At 44.1% G+C, this 16731-nt stretch overlaps 1 pseudogene; it reads right to left on the bottom strand.

The window, feature by feature from the left end:
* Positions 1-1338: 1338 nt before the first annotated feature.
* Positions 1339-2184, bottom strand: LOC104573410 (endoplasmic reticulum lectin 1 pseudogene; annotated as a pseudogene).
* Between the last annotated feature and the right edge of the window lie 14547 nt (positions 2185-16731).

Genomic DNA, 16731 nt, shown 5'->3' with positions numbered 1-16731 from the left:
GACATTATAGAGTCTGAAAGTTGGAGTATGAGCTTTAAGCAAGTAGGGCCTAACCTTCATTCTGTGGTTAGTACAGTCTCTAGCTCCAATGGTGACTTAGTCCAGAATGATACTTTGCAGTTGCTGTTGGAATACAAATAATAAGGCTTGCTGATTAATCTGCCGGCTGACAGATACAAAATGACTGAGTTAAAAGCACTTAAAAGCTTTTAACAGCCCTCTGTGTGTCTACCATTCCTCCTTTTTTTTTTTTTTTTTTTTTTTAATCCCATGCACAAAATGCACAATGGAAACCAACAGGATCTTCACTTCCATTTAACTCTTAGTATATAATATATTATTGGGAAAGCAAGTATTAGGATACTCTAATATACAAGCATGGTCATTCCTTTTAGAAAGGATGAATTAGGTGACACTTTCTGGGAATCTGGAAAATACTCCTGAATACCAAGTGAATCAATGTTGAAATAAGAACAAATACACTCCCTACAAATGGGACAAGAGCTATCAGACCTGTGGCAGTGAGAGAATTATGTTTGCCTGGGGCCAGCTCCTCAGGGAGCAGAGATTGATTCTTTATGATTGATGACTTGGCACTTGAATGCCAAGTCGTCAATTCCCTGTGTTCATCGCATTGACTGCATCAAGATAACTTTTCCCTTGTGCCTAAGCATGGATATGGTCCTCACCTGGAGTGTGGCCTTGGAGGACTCAGGTACAGAACCTGAGTCAGTTGCTTTAAATAAGAGGCAGACAGATATCACTAAAAAACAAATTGGGAAGGAACATGGATGGCTCGGCTTCCCCTTGCTTTACCAGGTGCGGGCATATTGAGGAGCAGGGTCTCTGTGATGGTGAGCCAAAGACCTTTATTTAGGGTTAAACACAACTTATATAGCTTCCAAGTCTGGAGCAGCCGCTGCCCTGCCGGGCAGCACGCTGAGCCCAGCAACCCAAACAGCCAATCAGGCAGGTGATCACACGCCGACCACGTGCGAGGCCGCCCAATGAGCTGCCTGGTCACGCTCTAGCCATGTGGCTGCAGCTCTTGCCTCTCCTGCTCAGCCCCCCGTCTGCCGAGGAGACACTGCCCGTCACCGGCCCCAGGCTGACTGCAACATATCCCTCTTTTTTGTTTTTTTGCCATTATGGTTCCAGTGAGGATAACGAAGAAAGGGAGGAGGAGGCCACCGCTAGTGCCAGTCAAACCCATCGCACAGGAATCCACTGCAGGTTTTGATCTGTGAAGACACAAGTATATCCTCGCCCCCATGTTATCAGTGGTACTGCTTTTCCTACTGGCCCGTCCCCAGGTCCCGCACCTCCACCATGGCTTTACTAGGTTGGGTTGGTTCTTTTCTGCCAAAATACCGCAGCATTGGCAGGGCCTCGTCCGCTTTCCTTATCCTCATGGTAACATATCTGCACTTCCACCAACCAACTCTCCCATGGAAGCAGGAGGAACCACTAAGAAACTCCTTTGTAAGTTGGTCATCAGTCAGTTTGGAGATATGGGTTGTTCCACAATCAATAGTGGGTGGTTTCCAACAGCAACTGGTTTATGGATGGAAGATTTCTTTTCTTTTGTTGAATGCATTTCTTCCTTCTCAGTTCTTCTAAAAGGCATCTTCATCAATTCTTGCTGTTTCTCCAGCTGTTCCAGGTTATGGTGTTTAAGTGGCAATCATGGTAGTGGCTGGCAAAAGATGTCATTCACAAGGGAAGCCCTGAACCTGTATTTAGGATGGCTGTATAACAGAGGTGTCAGCATAACCCCTTCATATTCACAAGTTGTGATTTCGGCTACGGAGAAGATCTCATGCTTAGCTGCTGGATGGCAGGTGTACATCACTGTGCTTGATCCAGGTAGGATTTGTCTCAAGCTACAAGGTGTGCCATTTCCATTTTTACAGGATAGTATGAGGTCATTTATTCTTCTATATTTTTTGTAGGTATCTCTTTTGCACTCTTTTGGATTTTCCTTTTCTTCTTGATCTGGTTCTGATGGTGGGTTCTTTATCATCATTTTCCTAAGACAATATTCTTGGATGTTTATTTTCTGACCAGTTTCTTTCTCTTCTTAAAAAGGCGTTCCAGCAATTCTCCTGGAGTAGGACCTTTGTAGTCCTTTTCTTCTTCCTCATTGCCACTGGATATGAGCGGAAGGACATCCCCAGTGGTCATGACGATGTAGTTACACAGAGCTCGGCGCCAGGGCAGCTCGCCCTGCAGGGGGTGCTGCGGCACGGCCCGCCCGCCGCCCACAGCAGGATCCTGCCGAGCAGCGCCGCCAGCGCCCTGTCGTGGCGCCCGAGGGTCGCGCTGAGCCGAGCGAGCGAGGCGGCCATGGAGCCGCCGCCACCGGCCCCGCCGCCAGCCACGTCTGCCCTGTCCCGTAGTATCACCCCGACCTTATCCCACGTTGGCGGGTCGTACACTGTATGAATATTTAGATGCGGTTCTTGCTCATGCGCCCATATCAAGCTCTGTTTCAAATCAGCCACCTCTCCCGCATTCTTCTGCTCCTGCATCATGGAGTTCCCCATCGTTCTCAACTGCTTACCTCCGTGTGCACGCGGCTTCCTTTCAGCCTTTGTTCAGTCAACCTACACCCCGGTGCAGCAAGTGCGTCTGTTGCCTATCTATCTCTGTCCCTGTTTGGGCGCCATTTGCTGCACCTTGTGAAGGAGCGGACTGTCAGTCCTTCTGTTCCTTCATTAGGCATGAACCTGTAGCTCCCAGACGCTTACCTCTCTCCTTTCAAGAGGTTTTTAGTACATGCACAAAGTAAGCTTCCTTTCAGCGTGAATCCCAGAGTTCAGCTGGGTGGTGCAACCGGAGAGACAGCTAGTCTTCGAGCCCCACGTTGGGCGCCATTTGCAGGCGTATTGAGGATCAGGGTCTCTGTGATGGTGAGCCAAAGGCCTTTATTTAGGGTTAAACACAACTTATATAGTTTCTGAGCCCGGAGCAGCCCCCGCCCTGCTGGGCAGCATGCTGAGCTCAGCAACCCAACCAGCCAATCAGCCAGGTGATCACGCACCGACCACGAGCGAGGCCGCCCAATGAGCTGCCTGGTCACGCGCTGGCCGCGTGACTGCAGCTCCCACCTCTCCTGCTCAGCACCCCCATCTACCGAGGAGACACTGCCTGTCACCGACCCCAGACTGACTGCAACAACCAGGTTCAGATTGTATATCCTGAAATGCAAGGTCTTGCTTTATGCAGTTATATCCTCTTACACAAATAAGAAGTTCTGGGGGTTTTTTTGGTGACTATGTAGTATCAAGCTTTTGTTCAGGAGAACTAGGTGACAATTCAACTGTCGTGTCGCTGTATATTGTGCAGGTCTGAATGTAAGGAAAAGTGAAACTCAGAAATACTCACCTTTACCTGTATGCCTGATTGGGTGTCTTAAAATGGTTTTGACACTTACTGATAGGTTTTGAAAAACATGTACAAAATAACTAAGCACTAATAAATATGAATCTAAAAAAGAAACTGCATGAAAACCACACATTGCTTTCTGAAGAAAGTCCATTCCATCTTCAAGCTTGCTCTTATCCTAAAGTCCAAGCAAATAAGCTAACTTGTTAGCAGTAAAATTGAAGGCAGCCTTTATTAACTACCCTTTGGAATGTTCTAGAGTTATAAAGGATGTTTTTAGCTGCTTCAAACTTGCCACTTGTCCACATCAGAGAAGGATCCTCAGCTGACATAAACCCCTCTAAAGCTAAGGGACATGGTGGTGTAAAGAGCAGGAGGAAGAAGAGTGGGACCACGCTGCCTCTCATGTGGACCCAGGTGACAAAAGTTCAGTTAGCATAGGTTAGAGGAACTGTGTGGCTGTTCCTTACAGGATGGAAAAATGATCAGGCCTGGATAAGCTACCACTGGATCTGGGGAAAGTAGAGCACTGATATAAACTCACCCTTCAGCCTCTTTTCTCCTTCAGCTCCACTGAACGTAAATAGGAATCCAGCTCCGAGCAAGCAGATCTACCAGGAAAAAAAAAGAGTGACACCTTCCTGTTTCCAATTTAGGCCATAGAAGCAGGAGCAATCATGCAAATCCTGAAGAAGCCTAGTATGTTTTTACTACAGGCAAGGAAACATTTTTTTTTTCCACAAAAGCACAGAGTTTGCTGAACTCTTAAACTTTGAAAATGCTCATTTGAAGTTCAGTTTTAGGTTGACATCCTATTCACAATATTCCTCCACCATCCTTTTTTTTTTTTTTTTTTTTTTTTTTTACTTCTAGCAGAACTAATACTCAATGCCTCAAAAATGAGCAAGAAATAATTAAAAACTTCAAAATCCTCACAAATCTGAGCAGAATTTGAAAGCTGAAATGCAAATTTTGCCACCTTCTTCCTCAGTCAGAATTAAAGGCTCCCAGAATCCACACTGATGCAGATCAGTCACATGAATAGATGTAAGTAACAATAAGAAAGGAGCATGGTGCAGATTCCAGCTGTAGCCACGTAGAAGAATGCATTGTTCTTTTCCATGTCTACTAACACTCCATGATCACTATTGCTTAATGTTTATCTAGTGATTCCTCTTCCTTGATTAGCATTTAATAATGCTGATGTCAAAACCGGTTACCAGGGAGCATTTGTAATGTCAGCTTATTAATGTTACGGGACATGCGATCCTACAATCATCTTTTTAATCACATCACGTGGCATTTGTCCTATTCAAAAGCAAAGAGTTATTGTACACCTCATACTGGAATCCTTTTTTGACTCATGGTTATGTTGCCATATGCATAGAGGTGTTTGTATAGAAATAGATTTGAGCTATTTCCACATCTGCCTCTTTACCTTCTTTACAGCATTCTCGATCATATTGGATGCACATTTCAATAAACACGGCACAACTAGTAGAATGCAACATAGAATCAACAACACCATCCCAACACTTCTAAATAACAAGTGAAACCATCCCGAAATTCCCCATCCACTTAATGAATTGTCCAACCATGACAGACCCTCATCCTCTGTGACTTTATGCAAAATCTTTGCGTGATCCCAAATGTCTTGGACATCTGTGAGTATTTTGCCGGACTGATCAATATTAGATATGTATTTGTGGTGGCTCTTCCCCATAAATAGTCAGCCCAGTGTTGGTCTCCTACTCCCACAGAATAGCTACTTGCAGAATTTATATCCCCGCTATGGTTCAATTTAAGCTTTATGGTCGTCCAATGGCCTCTTTTGTTTTGAAAGGTGCCTAAATTTGGGCCCGATAAGTTATAATATATATAAGGCTGTAGGGAAATGCTGTGCTGAGGATCTGCACCACCTGTGCCTTGCTGATAATGTACAGGGGAGTGTTAGCGAATTGTCCTTGGCCGGCTGGGAATGAGGAGCTAGCTGGGAATGAGGAGATAGCCGCTTCAGGTAAACAACTTTGCAGAGCTGAGAAGAGCCTATGGGGTCGGGACCTAGCAACCCTCCTAGCAACCAATCATAACTAGCCTGGAAGTCCCTCAGATGCTTGTAGGTATAAATATACGTGTACTTCGGCTAATAAACAGAGCAAGACTTCTAACTCATATTGAGTGGCATCTTGACTCTGGCTGATTCTCCTACAAATGGCACCCAAACAGGGACCTGCCTGATAAGAAACAAAGGCACCGGAGACCCTCAAATCTGCGTCCTGAAGACGGCTGTTAAAGAAGCAGACCGAGTAGATCGCCTGAACGCGGAATGGCTGCTAAGGAAACAGACGGAGGGGGGAGATCAGAAGCAGGAGGCATCTGCGGTGGCGGATAAAGCCGAACCGCCCTGATAAGAAACAAAGGCGCAGGCCGGGCCTGATAAGAAACAAAGGCTAGGACAGACCGACCTGATAAGAAACAAAGGTACGGACCGGTAAGACCGCTTTCGAGAATGGAAAGGGAAGTGGCACTCACTTTGCTGGGACAAATTCTCGCTAAGTGAGAGGCCAGCATGAGTACGAAGAAGCTCTATGAGCTGTGTAAATGGGCACGAGAGAAGAGACACTTGCAAAGTCCGGAACTTATGTTCAGTGCCACAGAATGGCGGGAGATAGGAGACTCTCTTTGCGACGCCACCATTGAGGGTAGTAAAATGGTTAAGGACTTGGGTTGTACGTGGCGAGAAGTAATGATAGCAAAGGTTCTCCTCACTCCCGCACAATATCTACTATGGGAAAGGGAGTGGGAGAAACAAATCCAAAAGGTGGTGAATGCACATAACATCCCGGGAGATCCGTTGTATGGTGTGACTATGCAGATGCTTATGGGACGGGGTCTTTATGGTGACCCCGCGGCCCAGCTAACCTACTCGATGCCTATGTATAATGCTTCGAGGAAGCAGGCGCTGTTTTTAGTGCCGTCAGAACGAAAGGCCCCATCATTTACGATGGTGAAGCAGAGATTGCAGGAGTCCTACGGAAATTTGGTGAATAGGCTCGTGCAATCCCTGGAGTGTTGCACCTTGCAAAAGAACGGACTCAGTCTGGGATGCAGAGTGAGACAACTTTATTCTCAAACCAACTTCTTTTATACACTTTTAACACAAGTGTTGCAAAGATTACAGCCAATCAGCATCTTGCCCCCATGCAGTTGTGGTTATCTTCTTCTCCTTGCTTTGTTCCTCATCTGCTGACAAGACATTCCACATGCGGGTTTTAGTCCTCCTCCTTTTCCTGCTTTGTTCTTTGCTGATAAGACATTAGTCCTTGCGGGTCAGCCCATCAACCGTGCACTACTAAGGCATTCTTGTGATTAACTATCTACTAACAAGGCATCTATTATCTACTGACAAGGTACTATGCCTCCACACTGGAGCAAGATACTGATGAACAGACCCTCTGCAAGCTTTCGATCTGGTGCAGAAAGAATGGGTTCAAAGCCGAGCCCCACCTAGTATTCGATGTGGAGACGTGGGAGAAGGTAGGGCGGCAGCTCTGGAATCATAGTGCTGATGGGGATAAGCAGACCAGGGACCTTGCTACTACATGGCAGCTGGTCCTAGCTACCTTATCCGATGTGAAAGCCAAAAAAAAAAGTGGCCGTCTGTTGCAGTTCAAATGGCTGCAGCGACCTGGTTCAGGGACGGCACGGCGACCACCCCCAAGCCACTCGGGCCATCAGCCAGTTGACACCAATGTGGTGGACGGCAAATGGCCTTTATTGATGGGTAACAAGGTGTTATATAGCTAGGTTTACAACGTCACATCCGTCTGCTTACACCATAGACTAAACACTATTGGCTATTAGGGGCCCTATCTTTCCGTACAGCACGATATCTTCCGGCCGCCGTTCCCTAACTATCTGCAACAACTTCCCCCCTCCCTATGCATAACAAAACTAGCTAAAATACAACTATTTTATTCTTATTACCATCTTATTCTATTCTTATAGTTATACCAATCTTAAAATTACATATCATAAACTTGACATAAAACATAAGGCACAAAGAAGAAGGCGTGTAGAAGGTAGGGGATGACAGGTAATACCAGGGTGTAGGAATAGGGTGTACCTTGGGATAACTGGGGGGTAATACTGAGTGGATATATTCTTAAAGCAGTTGTCGGTGTTCTACTAACATGATGTTAACCTTCTCTAGCCGATTCTTGACAAACAGCATGAGCTTATTCAATATACAGGGTCCAAAGATTAGCGTCATCATGATCATTATGATCGGCCCTATCAAGGTGGATATCAGGGTGGTTAACCACGGCGAACCGGTGAACAAATTTTTGTACCAGCTGCGTTTGGAACAGGGTTCAATGGGTGCTAGTTGGCAAGGCATGGCACTGAAAACTGGTGGCCCTGTAGTTATTTTTGTACTAATTGCTCGAGATTGTTCGATCTGTTCAAGTACCCCATTTAAAGGGGTGGTGTGACTCTACCTGTCCTATAGTGACAAGCTGCAAAATTAAGATAACGCAAAGGCATCGCGGCCCCCTCTTGCGGAGGCTGTTTTGTTGTTTTCTGGATTCGGTCGGCGTGGAACTCACAGGCTCGGGCGGGACGCTTGTCACCGGGGCGTACGGGTTACGGGGGTGTCCGATGATCCGGTCCTGTGAATAGAAACTCACAATTTTCATTAGTTTTATTTTGAAGGTAACAGCCAGATGCTCTTCCTTTGCAACATGCTTAATCATGAATGCTCCCGCCGGTTTTTCTTTAAATCGGATGTTTACCTTCTTTTTCTCCTTCCTTAAGTTTGAATCAGTTGTGAGCCACTCGTCCTGACTAGTGTCTGATCCGGAGTCGGAACTCGACTGACTGGTCACTTCCGGGCTCCGGTACTTTTTCGTTGGGCTCTGGCGTTTTTTGAAATGGCCGCTCTGATCGGTTCTCGGCCCCTCCCTCGGACCTCCTCTCCGCCCCTCCCTCGGGCTCGCTCCAGGCCCCTCACTCGGACCTCCTCTCCGCCCCTCCCTCGGGCTTGCTCCCGGCCCCTCCCTCGGACCTCCTCTCCGCCCCTCCCTCGGGCTCGCTCCAGGCCCCTCACTCGGACCTCCTCTCCGCCCCTGACTCGGGCTCGCTCCAGGCCCCTCACTTAGACCTCCTCTCCGCCCCTGACTCGGGCTCGCTCCAGGCCCCTCACTCTGGCCGCCGTTCCGCCGGTCGGAGCCACGTCCGCCTTTGCGAGCACTTCAGGACCGGGACCGCCACGCCATCGAAAACCACTGGTGTTTGGAGATCCATCGCCAACCCCCCCGCCCACGTCCTCTCCTGTGCCTGTGGCACCTGCACCTTCTGTGCCCCTGCCTCCGGACCCCCCCCCCCCCCTTCCCGCCCCGTGTCGCGCCTGAAGAACGGCCCGCCTCGGTCCAGGACTTGTTAGATCGCCTTGAATAAAGGAGAAGGGGGGCCGGGGAAGAGAAGGTGAATGAGATCAATGAGACTTACCTTCCTGAGGACTTGACAAAAGCCAGGAGGGAGGTGCAGGGGAATTTGATCCGTCTTTTAAAGTGGGGGTTGGAGAATTGTAATGCTTTAAGTGAGGACAGAAACCGTTATTAGGGCTATTATTTCTATTTGCTATGTTCATCTCTATTATGCGTTGTATCCTTTGTATATTGATGCTGACACGAGGTATGGTTGAAAGCTGGAAATTTGTATGATCCGTAGAGTCATAAAACTGTTGTGCGAAATAGAATCCAAGATCTTGAGAAAGAAGATGTTTGCCTGCCCAGGCTGAGCGATAAGGAGTGCAGAGGCGGCTGCTCAGCCAGGTTAACAGCCGACCTCCTCCGAAAGCAGTTGAAGGCGGCTGCTTGACCGGGCTTGTAGCCAACTTAACTGCAAACATCCTCTAAATTAGTTTGAAGGTCAAACACCCGAGAGGGAGGGAGATGAGAAAGGCAGGACCCTCAGACTGACAGCTGGGACCACTTACTGGTATGTACACCTGCGCACCTAGGAGGGAAGGTTATGTGACTGAAGGCGGAGTTTGTCCCCCCCCCCCCCCCGGTCTGCCTGCTGGCATGTACTGGCCCTACGTGGCAGGATGCACCGGGCATAGACAGTGCAGAGAGGGAGGCGGGGGTGAGACACCTAACACTGAGACCCACGTTGTCTCTGCGGGGACACCCGCCAGGTTGGGAGCCTATTGACAACCCTCTAATCTGCCAACTCGAGAGAATGTTCAGTCTCAGTGTCCCGCCGACAACCAGTGGAACTCACTAGTGGAGTGCACAGCTACGTGAGGTCGTGCCACTGGATAGAAACTGTGTTTGTGCTGTTTGTGTCTGTGGTCTTTAGATCTTTATTGTGTAATATATATCAGCAGAGAGGGCTGAATAAGCCGTTCCTCAGGCTCGACGGAGGGGTCCGGAAGCGGGGGCACAGACGGCGCAGGCGCGGACGCAGGTGCAGGCGCGGGCACGGGTGGGGGGATTGGCGATGGATTTCCAAACACCAGCGGTTTTCGGTGGTGTGGCGGTCCTGTTCCTGAAGTTCTCACAAAGGCTGCCATGGCTCCTTTCTGCTTTCATATCGGATAAGGTAGCTAGGACCAGCTGCCATGTAGTAGCAAGGTCCCTGGCCTGCTTATCCCCATCAGCGATATGATCCCAGAGCTGTCGCCCTACGTTCTCCCACGTCTCCGCATCGAATGCTAGGTGGGACTCGGCTTTGAACCCGTTCTCTCTGCACCAGATCAAAAGCTTGCAGAGGGTCTGTTCATCATACTTAATTCCTCTCTTAGAGAGAATATGCAGGAGGAGCTTAACAATTGCACTTTCTTCCTTAGTTACCAACTGCCCCATCTCCTGCCCCAGCTGCTCACCTCCACCAGGTGACCGTTGCAACGAATCTTCAAATCTTCACGGATTGCCACCCAATCCGTCCCGGACCTCGGTCCCACCGAGCCGTTCCCCAGCTAGGTGCTCCCATCGGGGTGTCCCTCTTCAAATGCGCTGAAATCGCATCACGTCGGGGTCACCATTTGCGGGAGGCCAGACACGACTCCTGAAGGCTTCAATATGACTCTAAAATAAATCACTTTATTCGCGTTACAGCATTCTATTTATCTACTACATTTTTGCTAAGTCATCTAGCCACGCATATGCTTACATTGCAGTTGGTTGCATACTATTGTCCACGCGTCTTCTACCGTACTAGATTGGCTGTAGATATCGGGGCATGCGTTTACTTGATTGGCCCGCACACAGTCCTCTATCCTGCACTGATAAGCTTGTTTACAGGTTCTTCCTCTCCTACTTCTCTGTTCTTGCAGCTGGTGACTTTCCCATGATCTTTTCACCTTGGTCTTAGTCCGGCTCATCGTATCCGTCTTCTATCGGGAAGCCTCTGTTACTTAGATATCCTCCCACAGATTTATTGCACATTTATGTTGCCTTCAAACTTGTTTTTAACTGGCAAATACTTAAGGGTGACAAACTGAGAGATGCATAATGTTTTTTCCTCCACAGTGGCATAAAAGGGACGATATCTCTTGAAGACTGTGAAACCACTGCTAATGATTTTACATGGATTTCCAATGTAACAGAAGGAAAAAGTATAACATTATATTAAATAGAGATGACCTGAGCAAGCCCTGTGCATAAGGGGCTACGTATGGGTAGATATATTGAGATGCTTGGATAAGTACACAAAAATACGCATAGGTTTTTTCATTCTGAAGATGGTGCATTCTTTTGTAGGTCTAAAATTATTAAGAGATTTTTAGAAGGTTGCAGAATTGCAAAAAAATCTTGGCAAACAAGTCTGCAAACTGTATATTGCCAAAGGAAACACAAAGGGGAAACATAACTGGGAGCTTACCTTACTTCTTAAACACTTTCCCAAAACAGCTGCAGTTGGCCTGAGATAGACTTAATGAATTATGGTTAACAGGACCTGTGACCTGTTATGGCTGATCCTATCATGTGGGAAATCTCCTAAGGGAAAGGAAGTCCTGAAAGGAGGCAGTGCTGGAACTAGTGGCCTTCTTGAATGCACAGATGTTCCCATTCTCCAGTCTTTCCAAGCACTTTTAGTACAAGTCACTAAAAGTCTTTGTCAATTTGTTGACAATTTTAATTACAACAAGGTCTGATTATAACTACTTTGTGGACTCCGTTTAGCGCTTCTCTTCATTAACATCTTATCAGCAGTATAATTGCAGGCTGGAGTTAACTTGCATTACTAGGCCAACACATTCCTTCAAACATTTGTTCAGTCAGTTGTCAAAGCAAGAAAAACAGAGCAAGGACCCTTGGGCTCCTGGGTTTTGAATTGTGGAGATCACCTAAGAATTGTATTCATGAAAAAAATGGACTGATTTCAAGAATGAGAATTTTGCAACCTTTTAGCAACTGTATTTGCAATGGTAAATGGAACTGAAGTCTCTGTTTCCTAGGAGATGACACAATTCAAAATTTTACTGTTACAATTGGAATAGAAATCAAATAGATTAAAAAGTTTACAAATCATTTTTTTGAAAATCAGTAATAATTATTTTAAAAATCTGTGGGTCATTCAGCTCCCTTTTTTTTTTTCATTACAAGTAAATTGCTTCACTCTTATAAGAATATGTTACCCTAGAGTCCCTGTAGAACACACTCCTTTGTTCCTCAAAAATATATGACAGCATACTAATGCCAAGCTTGTACTGAGTGTGTAGGATAGGATTCACTCTCATTAGCACAGTCTTCCTCTGAGTACCATAACAGCTAGTAACAGTAGCCCTACGACCCAGTCACCTCTGGAGGCATGCACCACTCTGAAGGACATAGAAGAAGACAATCCATTCAATTCCCACCAAAGGGGAGACCTCATGGAAAGAAGAAATAAGGTGTATCTCCTGTCACAACCTTTCTGAGCATAGATAGGAAGCCATCCCCATGGGTGCCTGGACACTGTCACAATGCAGTTCACCCTACTTGAATAGTAGAAGAATGGCTAAGTGGGGAGTCTGTGGGGATCCTTGGGAAAAGCAATTTCAGTTTCCTTGTTGTTATGATGCTGGCAATTTAATAAGGAATTGAAAAGTTATTGCCTTGGATTCATCTATGCAAATGCAAAGATCTCCAGATAGAGCAGAAGGAACCATGCCACACACTCTTATCTCCATTGTTTCAACTATCTTTCCGTGCCCCGGATCTGTTACTCTTCCACTGAGAAGTCAGAATCTAATTTCAGATATTTATTTACTCTGATAATACAATATTCTTTATAAAGTATAATACTTAAGTATGTGCCTAGCTAACTGAACTTTAGGTCAGTTCTTGGCAATTTAATTACAAAAGAAATTTAATCAGGATCTTCTAACCTTTTTTTTAAACGTAAATGATTTTTCCTCTGTGTTTAAAATTAATTAGCACTAGTAAAAAAAAGTTAGCAGTTTGACATCATGGAGTCTGGTATTCTATCTCTATTCACTGAACGGACATCGTGTAAACAGGTTGAACCTCATGAGATAGTTGTTAGTCATATTCCTTTTGGAAGTTCATTTGGAAAGATATACTTTATGTGCATAGACTTTGAGATCATTAAATGTTGTTGTGATTATCCAGTTTCTGGACTCAGGAATTCACATATCAAAGCTCATCCCTCCCTTCTAGCAAATCATGGAACCCATTAAATAGCGTGAGAACTTGCGAGCACTTTCCTGGTTGTCTTTGACTCCATTTTTAGGATTCTTCCCATATCATGTTTAAGCTTAACTTGGCAACCAGAGTGGCTACAAATTATTTCTGTGTTTTTTTTAAGTAAACCCAGATGTTCTCTAAGAGACATGCCTCCAGAAGGTAGGCGTTTAAAGAAAAAAAAAAATATCATGAGAAATGGACTGAAATCATGAGATTTAGCAAACAAACCCATGAGAGCTAGCAATCAATTTGCAGAGTACAGTCAAGGGAACTTCATTCAGTAATTCATGTACAACATCCGATAACCTGTGATAAACATGTCTTCTAAGACAAACGCCTTATTTGGCCTGTACAGCAAGTTTGCACAGAGATAAATCCACTGGAATCCATAGTCCTGATTCACACCAGTGCAGGCCAGAGAGAGATCAAACCTTTCAGATCACTTCTGTTTATCACAGCTTCTGGGACTGTCCCTGAGGGAGCCAGTCAGGAAAGGTTTCTTTCCTTTCTTCAGCTTGTGCTTGGAATGCCTTCTTCCCTGGAAGGACAGGTGCTTGCACTTGGTTTCCATGGCTCTGTTTTCTGTTCCTTATGGAGATTTTTTTTAACAACTGTTAACAACTTTTTTTTTTTAACAACTGTTGGATTCAAGACAGCTTTCACACGTTAATTCACAAATGTTTAGATCAAACCATTTAAAGGATAAAGTAAAAGGATAGATGAATCAGAAAAAAAAAACCAGTGCACTTACTTAGAAAACATTCTTTAAAAAGTCTCTAAATTATATAAGGAGCTTCTGTTTCAGTTAAGCTGCTTTGACACAACAGCACCATAAAGTCACTGATCCCTTTTAAACATCCCACATTTCTGAAGTAGATAAATTGGTCTAGGCAATCTTGTCACACCTGTCAATTATTTGGGTAAAAAGTATTTGACCAACATTCACACTTACATCTTTTTTTTGTACACTAATAACATAACTAGTTTGTAGCTACATGTAATTAGGTAAAAATAATATTATGAATATGATCAGTAAATATTCTATAAAATTATGGAATCTTTGAATAAAATAGCTAAAGAAGAAAAGATGAAAAAAAGAAACAAACAGTTGCCAAACCCCCAGTTATGACTGTGTACTGTGCATCAGAAGCTTCATCAAAAAGCAACTTACATGGATCTTGAAAAAAAAAAAGAAACAAGATATAAAAGCTATAACAAATGTCAAAGGACATCTTTTCTGGTGGAAGATTTTTCATTATATCTTGACATTACAGAAGGTAGGATGGTGATCACTAAAAATGAGTACAAGTATGAAACAAATAGAAAAGTCAATGAACACATAGAATGCATCAGGTATATACAATATATCATCAGCCAAGGAAAACAGAATGTATTCCAGAGTGTTTTTGACTGTCTGTCTGTCTTCTTGTGTATATATCTATTTGTCCATCCATCATTATATCAGAGCAGGAAGGGCAAGAAACCCAGTAGATTTAAAAGGAAGCCTGTTGGGTGTATGTGGAGGAGGTAGGGCATCTGTGCACCTGCAGTGGCGGACAAACTCTGTGATTCAGTTGATCCTTTTGTCTCCTTTTGTCTTATTCTATGGTCGTATGTATAAGGCCATAAGAAAATAACTACTGAAAGTAAACTCATTTTGCTCAAGAGATCCAAATTTATTAGTCCACATCAGGATTGATATGGACTATCCAATCATGATCCAATCATTACTAGCAATAATGAGTTTCTGAGACCGTAAGTTATTAGATGATCAAACACACTATTGACTATAGAATTAACTAAAATCCCAGTGAATTCCCAAATACTCAAAAATGCTGTTAAAAGGAAATAAATAAAAGGAAATAAATAAAAGGAAAAGTTAAATTTTGAAAATTTTGGGAAAGTTGGTGGGAAAACAGGTCCACGTTGTAATGAAAGATCCTCAGATTCCTACAAGAAATGTTGATGTTTGACAGATTAACTCTTTCAATTGGGAATATGCTTCATTTTCCATCTTACTCTGTTCTTTTTTTATTGTATCACAATGGAGGGTGGATCTCAACCAAGAAGCAATCTCTTAAGATAACCACCTCCTTCTGAAAGCCATTCTTAACAGTGAACATCTGTAAAACATACTAAAAGGAGAAAAACACTTATTTAATCTGCACTTTTGCTTTAGACAAAATTCCTGGGTTTTGCAATAGTAAAGAGATAGTAGGGAAAATTCAAAGGCAAAGAAAACTTGAAAGACTTATTGAAAGTTCCTCAAATGTTTGCTGCAGTGTTTTGTGTTATGCCTTGCCTTTTTCTACAAAGTTGGTAAACAGACAAAATAAAGTGGTCACTCCCATTTTTCCTAGGTATATCTCAGCATATAGATTTTCCTTTCCCTCAAAAAAATGGCCTCAAGCTGTAAAAAAAGCACATGTAAGTATAACCTGCACTCTCATAACTATATGGGTTTAGGTCAGTGATGGGGTCAAGCATATGCCTCATTGAAGAACAATGCCTTTACCTGGTTCTTTGCTTGCTTTGATGGCCATTCTTTAGTGCAGGATTGATTTCATTGCTTCCCAATTGGAATCAGAGCAGGAGCAGAAAAAGGTGACCTCAGATTTTGTCAGTCAGCCCTAGATAAGGCTCTTATGGAGCAGCACTCATGTGATGGTCCTTGAGGCTCTTTTTGTCTTGTTTTCCTGCTGTTTAGCACCTGAATATGGTTCAGTCTTTTCTCCTGCTGGGAAGTTCCTTCTCCTTATCCTTCTGCCATGCTAGGGAGTTTCCTATACTGGGATGCACATGACCCAGAGAAAAGTGTAGAGTTATGTGACTATGCTCTTCATGACATTCAGCATCCCAAACAGGAATCCTTGTGGACAGGTGTGCTAGTTATCATTGTTTCCAAACCCAAGGAATGAGTGAGGTACCATCTGGCCTGACTGTATCTTTACAATATCTTTACAGTAAACTGTATCTTTACAGTTGGAGCTAAAAAAGGAGACACTTGACATAACAAAGACTGCATAATGCATGTCACATAATGAAATACCCAAATAAATATCATAGTATGATGCTAGCACATAATAAAGCTTGTTGCAACTTGCGAAGGAATGGACTCCAGTGTAATGCACTGAAGACATTTTATTGAGCATGAGACAAAACTTATATACTGTACTATACCGAATCCAATACCTTATTTGTCTACAAGTATGGGAAACACAGTTATTAAATAAACCAATAATCTAAAGGCTTATATTAAAACTATCCAGTCAGCTTCTTGGTCACGTAACAGCCATACAGTTGCTTTTGCTTTGTATGCTGACAGAAAATCTGCACTGCCATCCTCAATGTTGGTTATCTACTAACAGGACTAACAAGACGTCCTGTACTACGGCCCTTGAAGCAGGCCTCCACAAAAGCTATCAGGTTAAACAAACTGATTTGTCCCATTTGACAAAATATTTTTTTTTTACTTTTCCCTTCCAGAGCTTTCCAATTCTATTTAAATAAGAGCTTATTAATAACTTAATAAAATCCCCTTCTCCTGCACTCTTCAAACCCAAACACCAGGTTCTACAATCAAGATAGTTTTGGGCAGCCTAAAATTACCATCATTTTGAGAGTGAAAAGCCTCCAAACAAAAACATCA

The sequence above is a fragment of the Tinamus guttatus genome, unplaced genomic scaffold (assembly GCF_059628265.1).
Source record: "Tinamus guttatus ecotype Peru unplaced genomic scaffold, ASM5962826v1 Tinamus_guttatus_pri_ptg001403l, whole genome shotgun sequence".
NCBI classification, from domain to species: Eukaryota; Metazoa; Chordata; class Aves; order Tinamiformes; family Tinamidae; genus Tinamus; species Tinamus guttatus.
Note: the sequence above shows the minus strand (reverse complement) of the source record. Positions and strands in the feature narration are given on the sequence as shown.